General features: G+C 50.1%; 1 protein-coding gene across 2 annotated transcripts in view; it reads right to left on the bottom strand.

Moving 5' to 3' along the window:
* The window catches only part of chp (leucine rich repeat containing G protein-coupled receptor chaoptin), a 605,365-nt gene that overhangs the window by 274,019 nt on the left and 313,839 nt on the right, over positions 1-17,507 (bottom strand). The gene's annotated exons all lie outside the window — the stretch shown is intronic.

Here is a 17,507-nt window from a genome sequence, read left to right as displayed (position 1 = left end):
GTTGGTGAAGGTGAGTCTGTGTTGGTGAAGGTGAGTCTGTGTTGGTGAAGGTGAGTCTGTGTTGGTGAAGGTAAGTCTGTGTTGGTGAAGGTAAGTCTGTGTTGGTGAAGGTGAGTCTGTGTTGGTGAAGGTGAGTCTGTGTTGGTGAAGGTGAGTCTGTGTTGGTGAAGGTGAGTCTGTGTTGGTGAAGGTGACTGTAGGGAGTCTTGGAGTGAATTATGTCAGTGTTGTGTCGCTGGAGACAGATGTCTTGTTACGTTCCTGAAGACGGATTTGCGGCTTCAGCTCGTCTCTGAGATCCTGAATAATGGTAGTGGCAGTCAGTGGCAGTGTCAGTGGTACTTCCTGAAGTGTGTCAGCAATGATGGTAGTGGCAGTCAGTGGCAGTGTCAGTGGTACTTCCTGAAGTGTGTCAGCAATGATGGTAGTGGCAGTCAGTGGCAGTGTCAGTGGTACTTCCTGAAGTGTGTCAGCAATGATGGTAGTGGCAGTCAGTGGCAGTGTCAGTGGTACTTCCTGAAGTGTGTCAGCAATGATGGTAGTGGCAGTCAGTGGCAGTATCAGTGGTAATCCCTCAAGTGTGTCAGCAATGATGGTAGTGGCAGTCAGTGGCAGTGTTAGTGGTAATTCCTCAAGTGTGTCAGCAATTATGGTAGTGGCAGTCAGTGGCAGTGTCAGTGGCACTTCCTGAAGTCTGTCAGCAATGATGGTAGTGGCAGTCAGTGGCAGTATCAGTGGTAATCCCTCAAGTGTGTCAGCAATGATGGTAGTGGCAGTCAGTGGCAGTATCAGTGGTAATCCCTCAAGTGTGTCAGCAATGATGGTAGTGGCAGTCAGTGGCAGTGTCAGTGGTAATTCCTCAAGTGTGTCAGCGATGATGGTAGTGGCAGTCAGTGGCAGTGTCAGTGGTACTTCCTCAAGTATGTTCCTCTTATGTGATCTGTTGGTAGACTTAAAAGTAGGTTATTGTGGTCTACTGATAGATTTAAAAACAGAAGAGTGGTTCTTGCAGATATGCACTGCAGTAGGCCTACTGGCCTAGCATAGGCCAGTAGGCCTACTCAGTGTTGCTCTATTCCTATTCTTTTATGTTAGCCTAAATAACAATAGAATGATACAAGGCCATTGACTGAGGTCTAGAAGCCATATAATAGTCATGGAATTCTCGGGAATAGATCGCAGTCTATTTAATAATAATACTGGAAACTTTGCCAGTTGACTGGAGCCTATTTAGTAGACTGGAACCTATTTAACAAGGCTCTAAATCTCGCCATTTAGACTGAAATCTACATAACAAGTCTTGAACCCTCGTCATTAGGACTGAAGCTTCCAAAATAAAGGCGGAACCCTTGCCAATAGACTGGAGCCTACATAATAGACTGTCACCTCAGGCTCCAGAGTGATAACTTAGGGATCTTGGAATGGCGTTCCAACTGGAATGTAAATAAGAAACCCATTTACATGTTTGCTTTGGTAATGATGTTTGGCCAGAAGCTGGAGAGGGAGGAGAGGGGTCAGAGGGAAGTGAGAGAGAGGAGAGGGGTCAGATGGAAGTGAGAGAGAGAGAGAGGAGAGGGGTCAGAGGGAAGTGAGAGAGAGAGAAGAGGAGTCAGAGGGAAGAGAGAGAGAGAGAGAGAGAGAGAGGAGAGGGGTCAGAAGGAAGTGAGAGAGAGAGAGAGAGGAGAGGGGTCAGAGGGAAGTGAGAGAGAGAGAGAGAGAGGAGAGGGGTCAGAGGGAAGTGAGAGAGAGAAGGAGGGAGAATATAAAGATAGGACAGAGGTGAGTGAGGGAGAAAGAGATAAAAGAAAGCGGGAGTACTGTGTGTATGACAGAGAGTATACAGATAGGAGAGAGGTGAGAGATAGAAGAGAGAAAGGGGGAGTACTGTGTTGTGTGTGAGAGATAGAGAAAATGTGGGCCACAACTTTCTTTTTCTCAGTTGGCTGGGTATCCTATAATGCCCATCAATTAAGTAAAGAAGTGGTTAGCGACTAGCCACTAGAGTCTACAACCAAGGTAGTTATGACCTTGAGAGGGCCACACTGAAGACAGTCATGGCTGCCCGCCTTGTGGTATAATACCTTTTGTTTACATAGCCATGGGATTTGGGGATGAGCTTGGCATCATTTAATCAAACTCTGTATAACAAATGATCCAGTACAGCCTCAGGTACTTCATAACCAGTTGCTTTCATATGGTTGCGATTCTTGTTTTGAATAAATTCATAATCATAATACTAATAATAATAATAATAATAATAATAATAATAATAATAATAGTAATAATAATCCATGAGGAAGTGGAACAGAATTCTTCCTCTGTAAGTCATGCGTGTCGTAAGAGGCGACTAAAATGCCGGGAGCAAGGGGCTAGTAACCCCTTCTCCTGTATACATTACTAAAGTTAAAAGAAGAAGCTTTTGTTTTTCTTTTTGGGCCATCCTGCCTCGGTGGGATACTGCCGCTGTGTTGAAAGAATAATAATAATAATAATAATAATAATAATAATAATAATAATAATAATAATAATAACAATAATAATAACAACAACAACAACAACAACAACAACAACAACAACAACAACAACAACAACAACAACAACAACAACAACAACAACAACAACAACAATAATGCTGCATTAAGAACTACTCCCACATATCTTTCCTCCCTCTATTCATCCATACATCCATCAATTACTCCTTCCCTCCCTTCCTTCTTACTTCTCTCCCTTCCTTCCTTCCTCCCTCCCTCCCACCCTCCTTCCCACCCTCCTTCCCTTCCTCCCTCCCTCCCACCCTCCTTCCCACCCTCCCTCCCTTCCTTCCTCCCTCCCACCCTCCTTCCCACCCTCCCTCCCTTCCTTCCTCCCTCCCACCCTCCTTCCCACCCTCCCTCCCTTCCTCACTCCCACCCTCCTTCCCACCCTCCCTCCCTTCCTCCCTCCCTCCCACCCTCCTTCCCACCCTCCCTCCCTTCCTTCCTCCCTCCCACCCTCCTTCCCACCCTCCCTCCCTTCCTTCCTCCCTCCCACCCTCCTTCCCACCCTCCCTCCCTTCCTTCCTCCCTCCCACCCTCCTTCCCACCCTCCCTTCCTTCCTCCCTCCCTCCCACCCTCCTTCCCACCCTCCCTCCCTCCCTTCCTCCCTCCCTCCCACCCTCCTTCCCACCCTCCCTTCCTCCCTCCCTCCCACCCTCTTTCCCACCCTCCCTCCCTTCCTTCCTCCTTCCCACCCTCCTTCCCACCCTCCCTCCCTTCCTTCCTCCCTCCCACAAAACCACCTTGATGACATATTTTTTTTGCTCGAAGCTTTACAAACATAACTTCACGATTTGCTTGACCTGGAAGTGACCTGTAATGACCTGAGACGTCTTAACTACCGCGGGTCAACGACCTTGTTCCCTGACCAGCCAACCAGCACCGGAAGACTCGAGCCAAGTCCATCAAGTTCCCCAAAGTCGCGAATCGTAAATCCTCACAACCTAAGTTGTAAATTCTTCGTGTCGTAGCGTGACGCCTCAGTAAGTTTGATTTACAACACTGAGTTTAATTTATTGAGTCTGTTTGAAGGGTGTTTGAGTCTGTTTGAGGGTGTTTGAGTCTGTTTGAAGGGTGTTTGAGTCTGTTTGAGTCTGTTTGAGGGTGTTTGAGTCTGTTTGAGGGTGTTTGAGTCTGTTTGAGGGTGTTTGAGTCTGTTTGAAGGGTGTTTGAGTCTGTTTGAGGGTGTTTGAGTCTGTTTGAAGGGTGTTTGAGTCTGTTTGAAGGGTGTTTGAGTCTGTTTGAGGGTGTTTGAGTCTGTTTGAGGGTGTTTAAGTCTGTTTGAAGGGTGTTTGAGGGTGTTTGAGTCTGTTTGAGGGTGTTTGAGTCTGTTTGAAGGGTGTTTGAGTCTGTTTGAAGGGTGTTTGAGTCTGTTTGAGGGTGTTTGAGTCTGTTTGAAGGGTGTTTGAGTCTGTTTGAAGGGTGTTTGAGTCTGTTTGAGGGTGTTTGAGTCTGTTTGAAGGGTGTTTGAGTCTGTTTGAAGGGTGTTTGAGTCTGTTTGAAGGGTGTTTGAGTCTGAGGGTGTTTGAGGGTGTTTAAGTCTGTTTGAAGGGTGTTTGAGTCTGTTTGAGGGTGTTTGAGTCTGTTTGAAGGGTGTTTGAGTCTGTTTGAGGGTGTTTGAGTCTGTTTGAGGGTGTTTGAGTCTGTTTGAAGGGTGTTTGAGTCTGTTTGAAGGGTGTTTGAGTCTGTTTGAAGGGTGTTTGAGTCTGTTTGAGGGTGTTTGAGTCTGTTTGAAGGGTGTTTGAGTCTGTTTGAAGGGTGTTTGAGGGTGTTTGAGTCTGTTTGAAGTCTGTTTGAGTCTGTTTGAAGGGTGTTTGAGTCTGTTTGAGGGCGTTTGAGTCTGTTTGAAGGGTGTTTGAGTCTGTTTGAGGGTGTTTGAGTCTGTTTGAGGGTGTTTGAGTCTGTTTGAAGGGTGTTTGAGTCTGTTTGAAGGGTGTTTGAGTCTGTTTGAGTCTGTTTGAGGGTGTTTGAGTCTGTTTGAAGGGTGTTTGAGTCTGTTTGAAGGGTGTTTGAGTCTGTTTGAGGGTGTTTGAGTCTGTTTGAAGGGTGTTTGAATCTGTTTGAAGGGTGTTTGAGTCTGTTTGAGGGTGTTTGAGTCTGTTTGAAGTCTGTTTGAGTCTGTTTGAAGGGTGTTTGAGTCTGTTTGAGGGTGTTTGAGTCTGTTTGAAGGGTGTTTGAGTCTGTTTGAAGGGTGTTTGAGTCTGTTTGAAGGGTGTTTGAGTCTGAGGGTGTTTGCGGGTGTTTAAGTCTGTTTGAAGGGTGTTTGAGTCTGTTTGAGGGTGTTTGAGTCTGTTTGAAGGGTGTTTGAGTCTGTTTGAAGGGTGTTTGAGTCTGTTTGAGGGTGTTTCAGTCTGTTTGAAGGGTGTTTGAGTCTGTTTGAAGGGTGTTTGAGTCTGTTTGAGGGTGTTTGAGTCTGTTTGAAGGGTGTTTGAGTCTGTTTGAAGGGTGTTTGAGTCTGTTTGAGGGTGTTTGAGTCTGTTTGAAGGGTGTTTGAGTCTGTTTGAAGGGTGTTTGAGTCTGTTTGAGGGTGTTTGAGTCTGTTTGAAGGGTGTTTGAGTCTGTTTGAGGGTGTTTGAGTCTGTTTGAAGGGTGTTTTAGTCTGTTTGAGGGTGTTTGAGTCTGTTTGAGGGTGTTTGAAGGGTGTTTGAGTCTGTTTGAGTCTGTTTGAGGGTGTTTGAAGGGTGTTTGAGTCTGTTTGAGGGTGTTTGAGTCTGTTTGAGTCTGTTTGAGGGTGTTTGAAGGGTGTTTGAGTCTGTTTGAGGGTGTTTGAGACTGTTTGAGGGTGTTTGAGTCTGTTTGAGGATGTTTGAAGGGTGTTTGAGTCTGTTTGAGGGTGTTTGAGTCTGTTTGAAGGGTGTTTGAGTCTGTTTGAGTCTGTTTGAGTCTGTTTGAAGGGTGTTTGAGTCTATTTGAGGATGTTTGAAGGGTGTTTGAGTCTGTTTGAAGGGTGTTTGAGTCTGTTTGAAGGGTGTTGAGTCTGTTTGAGTCTGTTTGAAGGGTGTTTGAGTCTGTTTGAAGGTGTTTGAAGGGTGTTTGAGTCTGTTTGAGGTTGTTTGAAGGGTGTTTGAATCTGTTTGAGGGTGTTTGAGTCTGTTTGAGGGTGTTTGAGTCTGTTTGAGGGTGTTTAAATCTGTTTGAGGCTGTTTGAAGGGTGTTTGAGTCTGAGGGTGTTTGAGTCTGTTTAAGGGTTTTTGAAGGGTGTTTGAATCTGTTTCATTGTGTTTCAGTCTGAGGGTATTTGAAGGGTGTTTGAGTGTTTGAGTCTGTTTGACGGTGTTTGAAGGGTATTGTGTTTGAAGGGTGTTTGAGGATGTTTGAGCCGGTTTGAAAGTTATTTGAGTGTGTTTGAAGAGTGTTTGAGTGCGTTTGAAGGGTGTTTGAGTGTAATTAAAGGGTGTTTGAGTGCGTTTGAAGGGTGTTTGAGTGTGTTTGAAGGATGTTTGAGTGTATTTGAAAGCTGTTTGAGTGTGTCTGAAGGGTGTTTGAGTGTGTTTGAAGGTGCTTGAGTGTGTTTGAGTGTGCCTAAAGGGTGTTTGAATGTGTTTGAAGGGTATTTAAGTGCGTTGGAAGGGTGTTTGAGTGTGTTTGAAGGGTATTTGAGTGTTTGAGTGTGTTTGAAGGGTATTTGAGTGTGTTTGAAGGGTGTTTGAGTGCGTTTGAAGGGTATTTTAAGCGTGTGAGAAGTGTATGACAGGTGGTGGAGTACATATGAGTGTAAAGGATATTTGAGTTACTCCTTGTTTGAAAAGTGTTTGTGTGAGTGTGTTTCAAAAGTGTTTGAGTGAGTGTGTGTTTCAAAAGTGTTTGAGTGAGTGTGTGTCTGAAAAGTGTTTAAGTGAGTGTGTGTTTGGAAAGTTTTTGAGTGAGTGTATGTCTGAAAAGTGTTTAAGTGAGTGTGTGTTTGAAAAGTGTTTGAGTGAGTGTGTTTGAAAAGTGTTTGAGTGAGTGTGTTTGAAAAATGTTTGAGTGTGTGTTTGAAAAGTGTTTGAGTGAGTGTGTGTTTCAAAAGTATTTGAGTGAGTGTGTGTTTCAAAAGTGTTTGAGTGAGTGTGTGTTTCAAAAGTATTTGAGTGAGTGTGTGTTTCAAAAGTGTTTGAGTGAGTGTGTGTTTCAAAAGTGTTTGAGTGAGTGTGTGTTTCAAAAGTGTTTGAGTGAGTGTGTGTTTCAAAAGTATTTGAGTGAGTGTGTGTTTCAAAAGTGTTTGAGTGAGTGTGTGTTTCAAAAGTATTTGAGTGAGTGTGTGTTTCAAAAGTGTTTGAGTGAGTGTGTGTTTCAAAAGTGTTTGAGTGAGTGTGTGTTTCAAAAGTGTTTGAGTGAGTGTGTGTTTCAAAAGTATTTGAGTGAGTGTGTGTTTCAAAAGTGTTTGAGTGAGTGTGTGTTTCAAAAGTATTTGAGTGAGTGTGTGTTTCAAAAGTGTTTGAGTGAGTGTGTGTTTCAAAAGTGTTTGAGTGAGTGTGTGTTTCAAAAGTATTTGAGTGAGTGTGTGTTTGAAAAATGTTTGAGTGTGTGTTTGAAAAGTGTTTGAGTGAGTGTGTGTTTCAAAAGTATTTGAGTGAGTGTGTGTTTCAAAAGTGTTTGAGTGAGTGTGTGTTTCAAAAGTATTTGAGTGAGTGTGTGTTTCAAAAGTGTTTGAGTGAGTGTGTGTTTCAAAAGTGTTTGAGTGAGTGTGTGTTTCAAAAGTGTTTGAGTGAGTGTGTGTTTCAAAAGTATTTGAGTGAGTGTGTGTTTCAAAAGTGTTTGAGTGAGTGTGTGTTTCAAAAGTATTTGAGTGAGTGTGTGTTTCAAAAGTGTTTGAGTGAGTGTGTGTTTCAAAAGTGTTTGAGTGAGTGTGTGTTTCAAAAGTGTTTGAGTGAGTGTGTGTTTCAAAAGTATTTGAGTGAGTGTGTGTTTCAAAAGTGTTTGAGTGAGTGTGTGTTTCAAAAGTATTTGAGTGAGTGTGTGTTTCAAAAGTGTTTGAGTGAGTGTGTGTTTCAAAAGTGTTTGAGTGAGTGTGTGTTTCAAAAGTATTTGAGTGAGTGTGTGTTTCAAAAGTGTTTGAGTGAGTGTGTGTTTCAAAAGTGTTTGAGTGAGTGTGTGTTTCAAAAGTATTTGAGTGAGTGTGTGTTTCAAAAGTGTTTGAGTGAGTGTGTGTTTCAAAAGTATTTGAGTGAGTGTGTGTTTCAAAAGTGTTTGAGTGAGTGTGTGTTTCAAAAGTGTTTGAGTGAGTGTGTGTTTCAAAAGTGTTTGAGTGAGTGTGTGTTTCAAAAGTGTTTGAGTGTGCTTCGTGTTTTTTAGAGAGTGTAGAATTTGAGTGCGTTTTAAGAATATTAGTTTAAATTTGATTAAATCATGTTTGAGTGTATATGATAAATGTTTAATTCTCTTCAAGTGTTAGAGTGTTTTAAAGTGTTATTGTGGCTGAGAACTGTGTGTGTACTTACCTATTTGTGGTTGTAGGGGTCGATTCACAGCTCCTGGCCCCTCGTCTTCGCTGGACTTTACTAGGTCCACTCTCTTCCTGCTCCATGACCTTTACCATACCTCTTCTTAAAGCTTTGTATGGATCCTGCCTCCAATACATCACTCTCCAGATTGCTCCACTCCCTGACAACTCTGTGACTGAAAAAATACTTCCTAGCGCATATGTGTGTGATTGCCCTGGGTGCTCCCATACACAACTACCCTGGGTGCTCCCACACACAACTACCCTGGGTGCTCCCATACACAACTACCCTGGGTGCTCCCACACACAACTACCCTGGGTGCTCCCACACACAGCTACCCTGGGTGCTCCCACACACAACTACCCTGGGTGCTCCCATGCACAACTACCCTGGGTGCTCCCACACACAACTACCCTGGGTGCTCCCACACACAACTACCCTGGGTGCTCCCACACACAACTACCCTGGGTGCTCCCATACACAACTACCCTGGGTGCTCCCATACACAACTACCCTGGGTGCTCCCATACACAACTACCCTGGGTGCTCCCATACACAACTACCCTGGGTACTCCCACACACAACTACCCTGGGTGCTACCACACACAACTACCCTGGGTGCTCCCATGCACAACAATCCTGGGTGCTCCCATACACAACTATCCTGGGTGCTCCCACACACAGCTACCCTGGGTGCTCCCACACACACAACTACCCTGGGTGCTCCCACACACAACTACCCTGGGTGCTCCCATACACAACTATTCTGGGTGCTCCCATACACAACTACCCTGGGTGCTCCCATGCACAACTATCCTGGGTGCTCCCATACACATCTATCCTGGGTGCTCCCACACACAGCTACCCTGGGTGCTCCCATACACAACTACCCTGGGTGCTCCCACACACAACTACCCTGGGTGCTCCCATACACAACTACCCTGGGTGCTCCCATACACAACTACCCTGGGTGCTCCCACACACAGCTACCCTGGGTGCTCCCACACACACAACTACCCTGGGTGCTACCACACACAACTACCCTGGGTGCTCCCACACACAGCTACCCTGGGTGCTCCCACACACACAACTACCCTGGGTGCTACCACACACAACTACCCTGGGTGCTCCCACACACAGCTACCCTGGGTGCTCCCACACACAACTACCCTGGGTGCTACCACACACAACTACCCTGGGTGCTCCCACACACACAACTACCCTGGGTGCTACCACACACACAACTACCCTGGGTGCTCCCACACACACAACTACCCTGGGTGCTCCCACACACACAACTACCCTGGGTGCTACCACACACAACTACCCTGGGTGCTACCACACACAACTACCCTGGGTGCTCCCACACACACAACTACCCTGGGTGCTACCACACACAACTACCCTGGGTGCTCCCACACACAACTACCCTGGGTGCTCCCACACACACAACTACCCTGGGTGCTCCCACACACAACTACCCTGGGTGCTCCCACACACAACTACCCTGGGTGCTCCCACACACAGCTACCCTGGGTGTTCCCACACACAACTACCCTGGGTGCTCCCACACACAACTACCCTGGGTGCTCCCACACACAACTACCCTGGGTGCTCCCACACACAACTACCCTGGGTGCTCCCACACACAGCTACCCTGGGTGCTCCCACACACAACTACCCTGGGTGCTCCCACACACAACTACCCTGGGTGCTACCACACACAACTACCCTGGGTGCTCCCACACACAACTACCCTGGGTGCTCCCACACACAACTACCCTGGGTGCTCCCATACACAACTACCCTGGGTGCTACCACACACAACTACCCTGGGTGCTCCCACACACACAACTACCCTGGGTGCTCCCACACACAACTACCCTGGGTGCTCCCACACACAACTACCCTGGGTGCTCCCACACACAACTACCCTGGGTTCTCCCACACACAACTACCCTGGGTTCTCCCACACACAACTACCCTGGGTTCTCCCACACACAACTACCCTGGGTTCTCCCACACACAACTACCCTGGGTGCTCCCACACACAACTACCCTGGGAGCTCCCAAATACAACCACTGGGTTATTAATAATTGTAATAGAGTAATTATTTGCTTTATATAACATTTTGTGAGCAGAATTGCGCTTTGTGAGACATCAAAGATTATCATTTGTGATTATTATTGTTTCCAAGAGTGAAGGACCCACATTATTACCTTATACTGTTACCTTACTGTGTTACCTTACAGTGTTACCTTACTGTGTTACCTTATACTGTTACCTTACTGTGTTACCTTACTGTGTTACCTTACTGTGTTACCTTACTGTGTTACCTTATACTGTTACCTTACTGTGTTACCTTACTGTGTTACCTTACACTGTTACCTTACTGTGTTACCTTACTGTGTTACCTTACTGTGTTACCTTACTGTGTTACCTTACTGTGTTACCTTACTGTGTTACCTTATACTGTTACCTTACTGTGTTACCTTACTGTGTTACCTTATACTGTTACCTTACTGTCTTACCTTACTGTGTTACCTTACTGTGTTACCTTATACTGTTACCTTACTGTGTTGCCTTACTGTGTTACCTTACTGTGTTACCTTACACTGTTACCTTACAGTGTTACCTTACACTGTTACCTTACTGTGTTACCTTATACTGTTACCTTACTGTGTTACCTTACACTGTTACCTTACTGTGTTACCTTACACTGTTACCTTACTGTGTTACCTTACACTGTTACCTTACTGTGTTACCTTACACTGTTACCTTACTGTGTTACCTTACACTGTTACCTTACTGTGTTACCTTATACTGTTACCTTACTGTGTTACCTTACACTGTTACCTTACTGTGTTACCTTGCACTGTTACCTTACTGTGTTACCTTACACTGTTACCTTACTGTGTTACCTTACACTGTTACCTTACTGTGTTACCTTACACTGTTACCTTACTGTGTTACCTTACACTGTTACCTTACTGTGTTACCTTATACTGTTACCTTACTGTGTTACCTTACACTGTTACCTTACTGTGTTACCTTGCACTGTTACCTTACTGTGTTACCTTACACTGTTACCTTACTGTGTTACCTTACACTGTTACCTTACTGTGTTACCTTACACTGTTACCTTACTGTGTTACCTTACACTGTTACCTTACTGTGTTACCTTACACTGTTACCTTACTGTGTTACCTTACACTGTTACCTTACTGTGTTATCTTACACTGTTACCTTACTGTGTTATCTTACACTGTTACACATACATACACACACACACACACACACACAGACACACACACACACACACACACACACACACACACACACACACACACACACACACACACACACACACACACACACACACACACACACACACACACACACACCATACACTAGATTAGTGCAGAAGCAGGATGACCAGGCAGGCATAACAGGGAAGGCACTACAGTGCATCAAGGAATACCTGTCAGGAAGACAAAAGCGAGTCATGATACGTGGCGAGGAGTCAGAGTGCTCGCCGGTAACGAGCGGGGTCCCACAGGTGTCAGTCCTAGGACCAGTGCTGTGTGGGGGGTATTTGTGAATGACATGACGGAAGGAATAGACTCCGAAGTGTCCCTGTTTGCAGATGACATGAAGTTGATGAGAAGACTTAAATCGGACGAAGACCAGGCAGAACTGCAGAGGGATCTGGACAGGTTGGAGGCCTGGTCCAGCAACTGGCTCCTGGAGTTCAACCCCTTCAAGTGTAAAGTCATAATGATAGGGGAAGGGCAAAGGCCACAGACGGAGTACAGCCTAGGGGGCCAGAGACTACAAACCTCACTTAAGGAAAAAGATATTGGGGTGAGTATAGCACCAGGCACATCTGAAGCGCATATCAACCAAATAACTGCTGCAGCATATGGGCGCCTAGCAAAAATCAGAACAGCATTCTGACATCTTAATAATTAGTCATTCATGACCCTGTACAGTGTGTACGTTAGGCTCATGTTGGAGTACGCAGCACCAGTTTCGAACCCTCACCTAGCGAAGCATATAAGGTAACAAGTGAAAGTGTAAAGGTTTGTAACAAAACTAGTCCCGGAGCTATGGGGTATATCCTACGAGGAGAGGTTAAGGGAAATCGACCTGACGACATTGGAAGATAGGAGAGATAGGGGGGATATGATAATGACATATAAAATACTGAGAGGAAACGACAAGGTGGACAGAGACAGAATGTTCCAGAGATGGGACACAGCAACAAGGGGTCACAGTTGGAAGTTGAAGACTCAGATGAATCATAGGGATGTTAAGAGTATTTCTTCAGTCACATAGTTGTCAGGAAGTGGAATAGTTTGGGAAGTGATGTAGTGGAGGCAAGATCCATACATAGCTTTAAGGAGAGGTATGATAAAGCTCATGAAGCGGGAAGAGCGACTGAGTAGCGGCCAGTGAAGAGGCGTTGCCCGGGGCTGTGACTCGACGCCTGCAACCACACCTAGGTGAGTACAACTATAGGATGGGTATATTTTATTGATGCAATACAGGGTATTATAATAGCATTAAATATTAGGAATTAAATCGAAAAATTTAATTACAGGTCCTGGAATATTTGTTGTAGCAGAGAGAGAGAGTGTGACAGAGTGTGAGAGAGAGAGAGAGAGAGTGACAGAGAGTGTGTGAGAGAGAGTGTGAGAGAGAGAGAGAGAGAGTGTGACAGAGAGTGTGTGTGAGAGAGAGAGAGGGAGATATAGAAAGAGGGGAGGGAGAGAGAGATTTATATACACAATACCCTAAAAATATAACAGAGCCAATACGGAACGAGGTGGAGAAGAAATGAGGAGAGAAAGAGTAATAAAATGAAGAGAGAGGAAGCAGAAGACAGGAGACGACACGGCTCATTATTTGTTATTTTGTGAAGCTGTAAAAATGTTGAGGTTGTGAGCACTGTGGGGGTGTGGGAGCACAGTGTGGGGGTGTGGGAGCACAGTGTGGAGGTGTGGGAGCACAGTGTGGGGTGTGGGAGCACTGTGTGGGGGTGTGGGAGCACAGTGTGGAGGTGTGGGAGCACAGTGTGGAGGTGTGGGAGCACTGTGTGGGGGTGTGGGAGCACAGTGTGGGGGTGTGGGAGCACAGTGTGGAGGTGTGGGAGCACAGTGTGGAGGTGTGGGAGCACTGTGTGGAGGTGTGGGAGCACAGTGTGGAGGTGTGGGAGCACTGTGTGGAGGTGTGGGAGCACTGTGTGGGGGTGTGGGAGCACAGTGTGGAGGTGTGGGAGCACTGTGGGGGTGTGGGAGCACAGTGTGGAGGTGTGGGAGCACTGTGGGGGTGTGGGAGCACAGTGTGGGGGTGTGGGAGCACAGTGTGGAGGTGTGGGAGCACAGTGTGGAGGTGTGGGAGCACTGTGTGGGGGTGTGGGAGCACTGTGTGGGGGTGTGGGAGCACTGTGTGGGGGTGTGGGCGCACTGTGTGGGGGGTGTGGGAGCACAGTGTGGGGTGTGGGAGCACTGTGTGGGGGGGTGGGAGCACCGTGTGGGGGTGTGGGAGCACTGTGTGGCGGTGTGGGAGCACTGTGGGGGTGTGGGAGCACAGTGTGGGGGTGTGGGAGCACAGTGTGGAGGTGTGGGAGCACAGTGTGGAGGTGTGGGAGCACTGTGTGGGGGTGTGGGAGCACTGTGTGGGGGTGTGGGAGCACTGTGTGGGGGTGTGGGAGCACTGTGTGGGGGTGTGGGAGCACAGTGTGGGGTGTGGGAGCACTGTGTGGGGGTGTGGGAGCACTGTGGGGGTGTGGGAGCACTGTGTGGGGGTGTGGGAGCACTGTGTGGGGGTGTGGGAGCACTGTGTGGGGGTGTGGGAGCTGTGTGTGGGTTTGTGGGATCACTGTGTGGGGGTGTGGGAGCACTGTGTGGGGGTGTGGGAGCCCTGTGGGGGGGTGGGGGAGCACTGTGTGGGGGTGTGGGAGCACTGTGTGGGTGTGTGGGAGCACTGTGTGGGGGTGTGGGAGCACTGTGTGGGGATGTGGGAGCACTGTGTGGGGGTGTGGAAGCACTGTGTGGGGGTGTGGGAGCACTGTGGGGGTGTGGGAGCACTGTGTGGGGGTGTGGGAGCACTGTGTGGGGGGTGTGGGAGCACTGTGTGGGGGTGTGGGAGCACTGAGTGGGGGTGTGGATGCACTGTGTGGGGGTGTGGAAGCACTATGTTGGGTGTGGGAGCACTGTGTGGGGGTGTGGGAGCACTGTGTGGGGGTGTGGGAGAACTGTGTGGGGGTGTAGGAGCACTGTGTGGGGGTGTGGGAGCACTGTGTGGGTGTGTGGGAGCACTGTGTGGGGGTGTGGGAGCACTGTGTGGGGGTGTGGGAGCACTGTGTGGGGGTGTGGAAGCACTGTGGGGGGGTGTGGGAGCTCTGTGGGGGGTTGGGAGCACTGTGTGGGGGTGTGGGAGCACTGTGTGGGGGTGTGGAAGCACTGTGTGGGGGTGTGGGAGCACTGTGTAGGGGTGTGGGAGCACTGTGTGGGGGTGTGGGAGCACTGTGTGGGGGTGTGGGAACACTGTGTGATAGTGTGGGAGCACTATGTGGGGTGTGGGAGCACTGTGTGGGCATGTGGGAACACTGTGTGGGGGTGTGGGAGCACTGTGTGGGGGTGTGGGAGCACTGTGTGGGGGTGTGGAAGCACTGTGATGGGTGTGGGAGTACTGTGTGGGGGTGTGGGAGCACTGTGTGGGGGTGTGGAAGCACTGTGTGGGGTGTGGGAGCACTGTGTGGGGGTGTGGGAGCACTGTGTGGGGGTGTGGGAGCACTGTGTGGGGTGTGGGAGCACTGTGTGGGGGTGTGGAAGCACTGTGTGGGTGTGTGGGAGCACTGTGTGGGGGCGTGGGAGCACTGTGTGGGGTGTGGGAGCACTGTGTGGGGTGTGGGAGCACTGTGTGGGGGTGTGGAAGCACTGTGTGGGTGTGTGGGAGCACTGTGTGGGGGTGTGGGAGCACTGTGTGGGGTGTGGGAGCACTTTGTGGGGTGTGGGAGCACTGTGTGGGGGTGTGGGAGCACTGTGTGGGGTGTGGGAGCACTGTGTGGGTGTGTGGGAGCACTGTGTGGGGGTGTGGGAGCACTGTGTGGGGTGTGGGAGCACTGGGTGGGGGTGTGGAAGCACTGTGTGGGGTGTGGGAGCACTGTGTGGGGTTGTGGGAGCACTGTGTGGGGATGTGGAAGCACTGTTTGGGGTGTGGGGGCACTGTGTGGGATGTGGGAGCACTGTGTGGGGGTGTGGGAGCACTGTGTGGGGGTGTGGAAGCACTGTGTGGAGGTGTGGGAGCACTGTGTGGGGTGTGGGAGCACTGTGTGGGGGTGTGGGAGCACTGTGTGGGGGTGTGGGAGCATTGTGTGGGGGTGTGGGAGCACTGTGTGGGGGTGTGGAAGCACTGTGTGGGGTGTGGGAGCACTGTGTGGTGGTGCGGGAGCACTGTGTGGGGTGTGGGAATACTGTGTACGGTGTGAGAGAACTGTGTGTTGTGTGGGAGCACTGTGTGGGAGTGTGGGAACACACTGTGTGGGGTGTGGGAGCACTGTGTAGGGGTGTGGAAGCACTGTGTGGGTGTGGGAGCACTGTGTGGGGCTGTGGGAGCACTGTGTTGGGTGTGGGAACACTGTGTGGGGTGTGGGAGCACTGTGTGGGGTGTTGGAGCACTGTGTGGGGGTGTGGGAGCACTGTGTGGGGTGTGGGAGCACTGTGTGGGGATGTGGAGGCACTCTGTGGGGTGTGGGAGCACTGTGGGGGTGTGGGAACACTGTGTGGGGGTGTGGGAGCACTGTGTGCGGTGTGGGAGCACTGTGTCAGGGTGTGGGAGCACTGTGTGGGGTGTGGGAGCACTGTGTGCGTGTGTGGGAGCACTGTGTGGGGGTGTGGGAGCACTGTGTGGGGTGTGGGAGCACTGTGGGGGTGTGGGAGCACTGTGTGGGGGTGTGGGAGCACTGTGTGGGAGTGTGGGAGCACTGTGTGCGGTGTGGGAGCACTGTCTGTGGGTGTGGAAGCACTGTGTGGAGGTGTGGGAGCACTGTTGGGGGTGTGGTAGCACTCTATTGGGTGTGGGAGTACTGAGTAGGGGTGTGGGAGCACTGTGTGGCGGTGTGCGTGCACTGTGTGGGGTGTGGGAGCAATATGTGGTTGTGTGTGAGCACTGTGTGGGGGTGTGGGAGCACTGTGTGGTGAGTGGGAGCACTGTGTGGGGGTGTGGGAGCACTATGTGGGGTGTGGGAGCACTGTGTGGGGTGTGAAAGCACTGTGTGAGGTGTGGGAGCACTGTGGGGGTGTGGGAGCACTGTGTGGGGTGTTGGAGCACTGTGTGAGGGTGTTGGAGCACTGTGTGGGTGTGTGGGAGCACTGTGTGGGGTGTGGGAGCACTGTGTGGGGTGTGGAAGCACTGTGTGGTTGTGTGGGAGCACTGTGTGGGGGTATGGGAGCACTGTGTGGGGTGTGGGAGCAATGTGTGGGAGCACTGTGTGGGGGTGTGGAAGCACTGTGTGGGGTGTAGGAGCACTGTGGGTGGATGTGGGAGCACTGTGTGGGGTGTGGGAGCACTGTGTGGGAGCACTGTGTTGGGATGTTGGAGCACTGTGTGGGGTGTGGGAGCACTGTGTGGGGTGTGGGAGCACTGTGTGGCGGTGTTGGAGCACTGTGTGGGTGTGTGGGAGCACTGTGTGGGTGTGTGGGAGCACTGTGTGGGGTGTGGGAGCACTGTGTTGGGATGTTGGAGCACTGTGTGGGGTGTGGGAGCACTGTGTGGGGTGTGGGAGCACTGTGTGGGGTGTGGGAGCACTGTGTGGGGGTGTTGGAGCACTGTGTGGGTGTGTGGGAGCACTGTGTCGGGGGTGGGAGCACTGTGTGGGGGTGTTGGAGCACTGTGTGGGTGTGTGGGAGCACTGTGTCGGGGGTGGGAGCACTGTGTGGGGTGTGAGAGCACTATGTGGGGGTGTTGGAGCACTGTGTGTGTGTGTGGGAGCACTGTGTGGGGGTGGGGGAGGGAGCACTGTGTGGAGTGAGGGGAGGGAGCACTGTGGGGAGTCAGGAGATGGAGCATTGTGGGGGTGGGGGAGGGAGCACTGTGGGGAGTGAGGGGAGGGAATACTGTGGGGAGTGAGGGGGAGGTAGCACTGTGGGGAGTGAGGGAAGGGAGCACTGTGGGGAGTGAGGGGAGGGAGCACTGTGGGGGTTGGTGGGAGGGAGCACTGTGGGGAGTGAGGGGAGGGAGCACTGTCGTGAGGGGAGGGAGCACTGTGGGGGTTGGTGGGAGGGAGCACTGTGGGGAGTGAGGGGAGGGAGCACTGTCGTGAGGGGAGGGAGCACTGTGGGGGTTGGTGGGAGGGAGCACTGTGGGGAGTGAGGGGAGGGAGCACTGTGGGGAGTGAGGGGAGGGAGCACTGTGGAGAGGGAGGGGAAGGAGCACTGTGGGGAGTGAGGGAGGGAGCCCTCTGTGGGGTGGGTGAGGGAGAACTGTGGGGAGTGAAGGAAGGGAGCACTATGGGGGATGAAGGGACGGAAGCACTGTATAAG

This window comes from Cherax quadricarinatus, chromosome 50 (assembly GCF_038502225.1).
Source record: "Cherax quadricarinatus isolate ZL_2023a chromosome 50, ASM3850222v1, whole genome shotgun sequence".
NCBI classification, from domain to species: domain Eukaryota; kingdom Metazoa; phylum Arthropoda; class Malacostraca; order Decapoda; family Parastacidae; genus Cherax; species Cherax quadricarinatus.
Note: the sequence above shows the minus strand (reverse complement) of the source record. Positions and strands in the feature narration are given on the sequence as shown.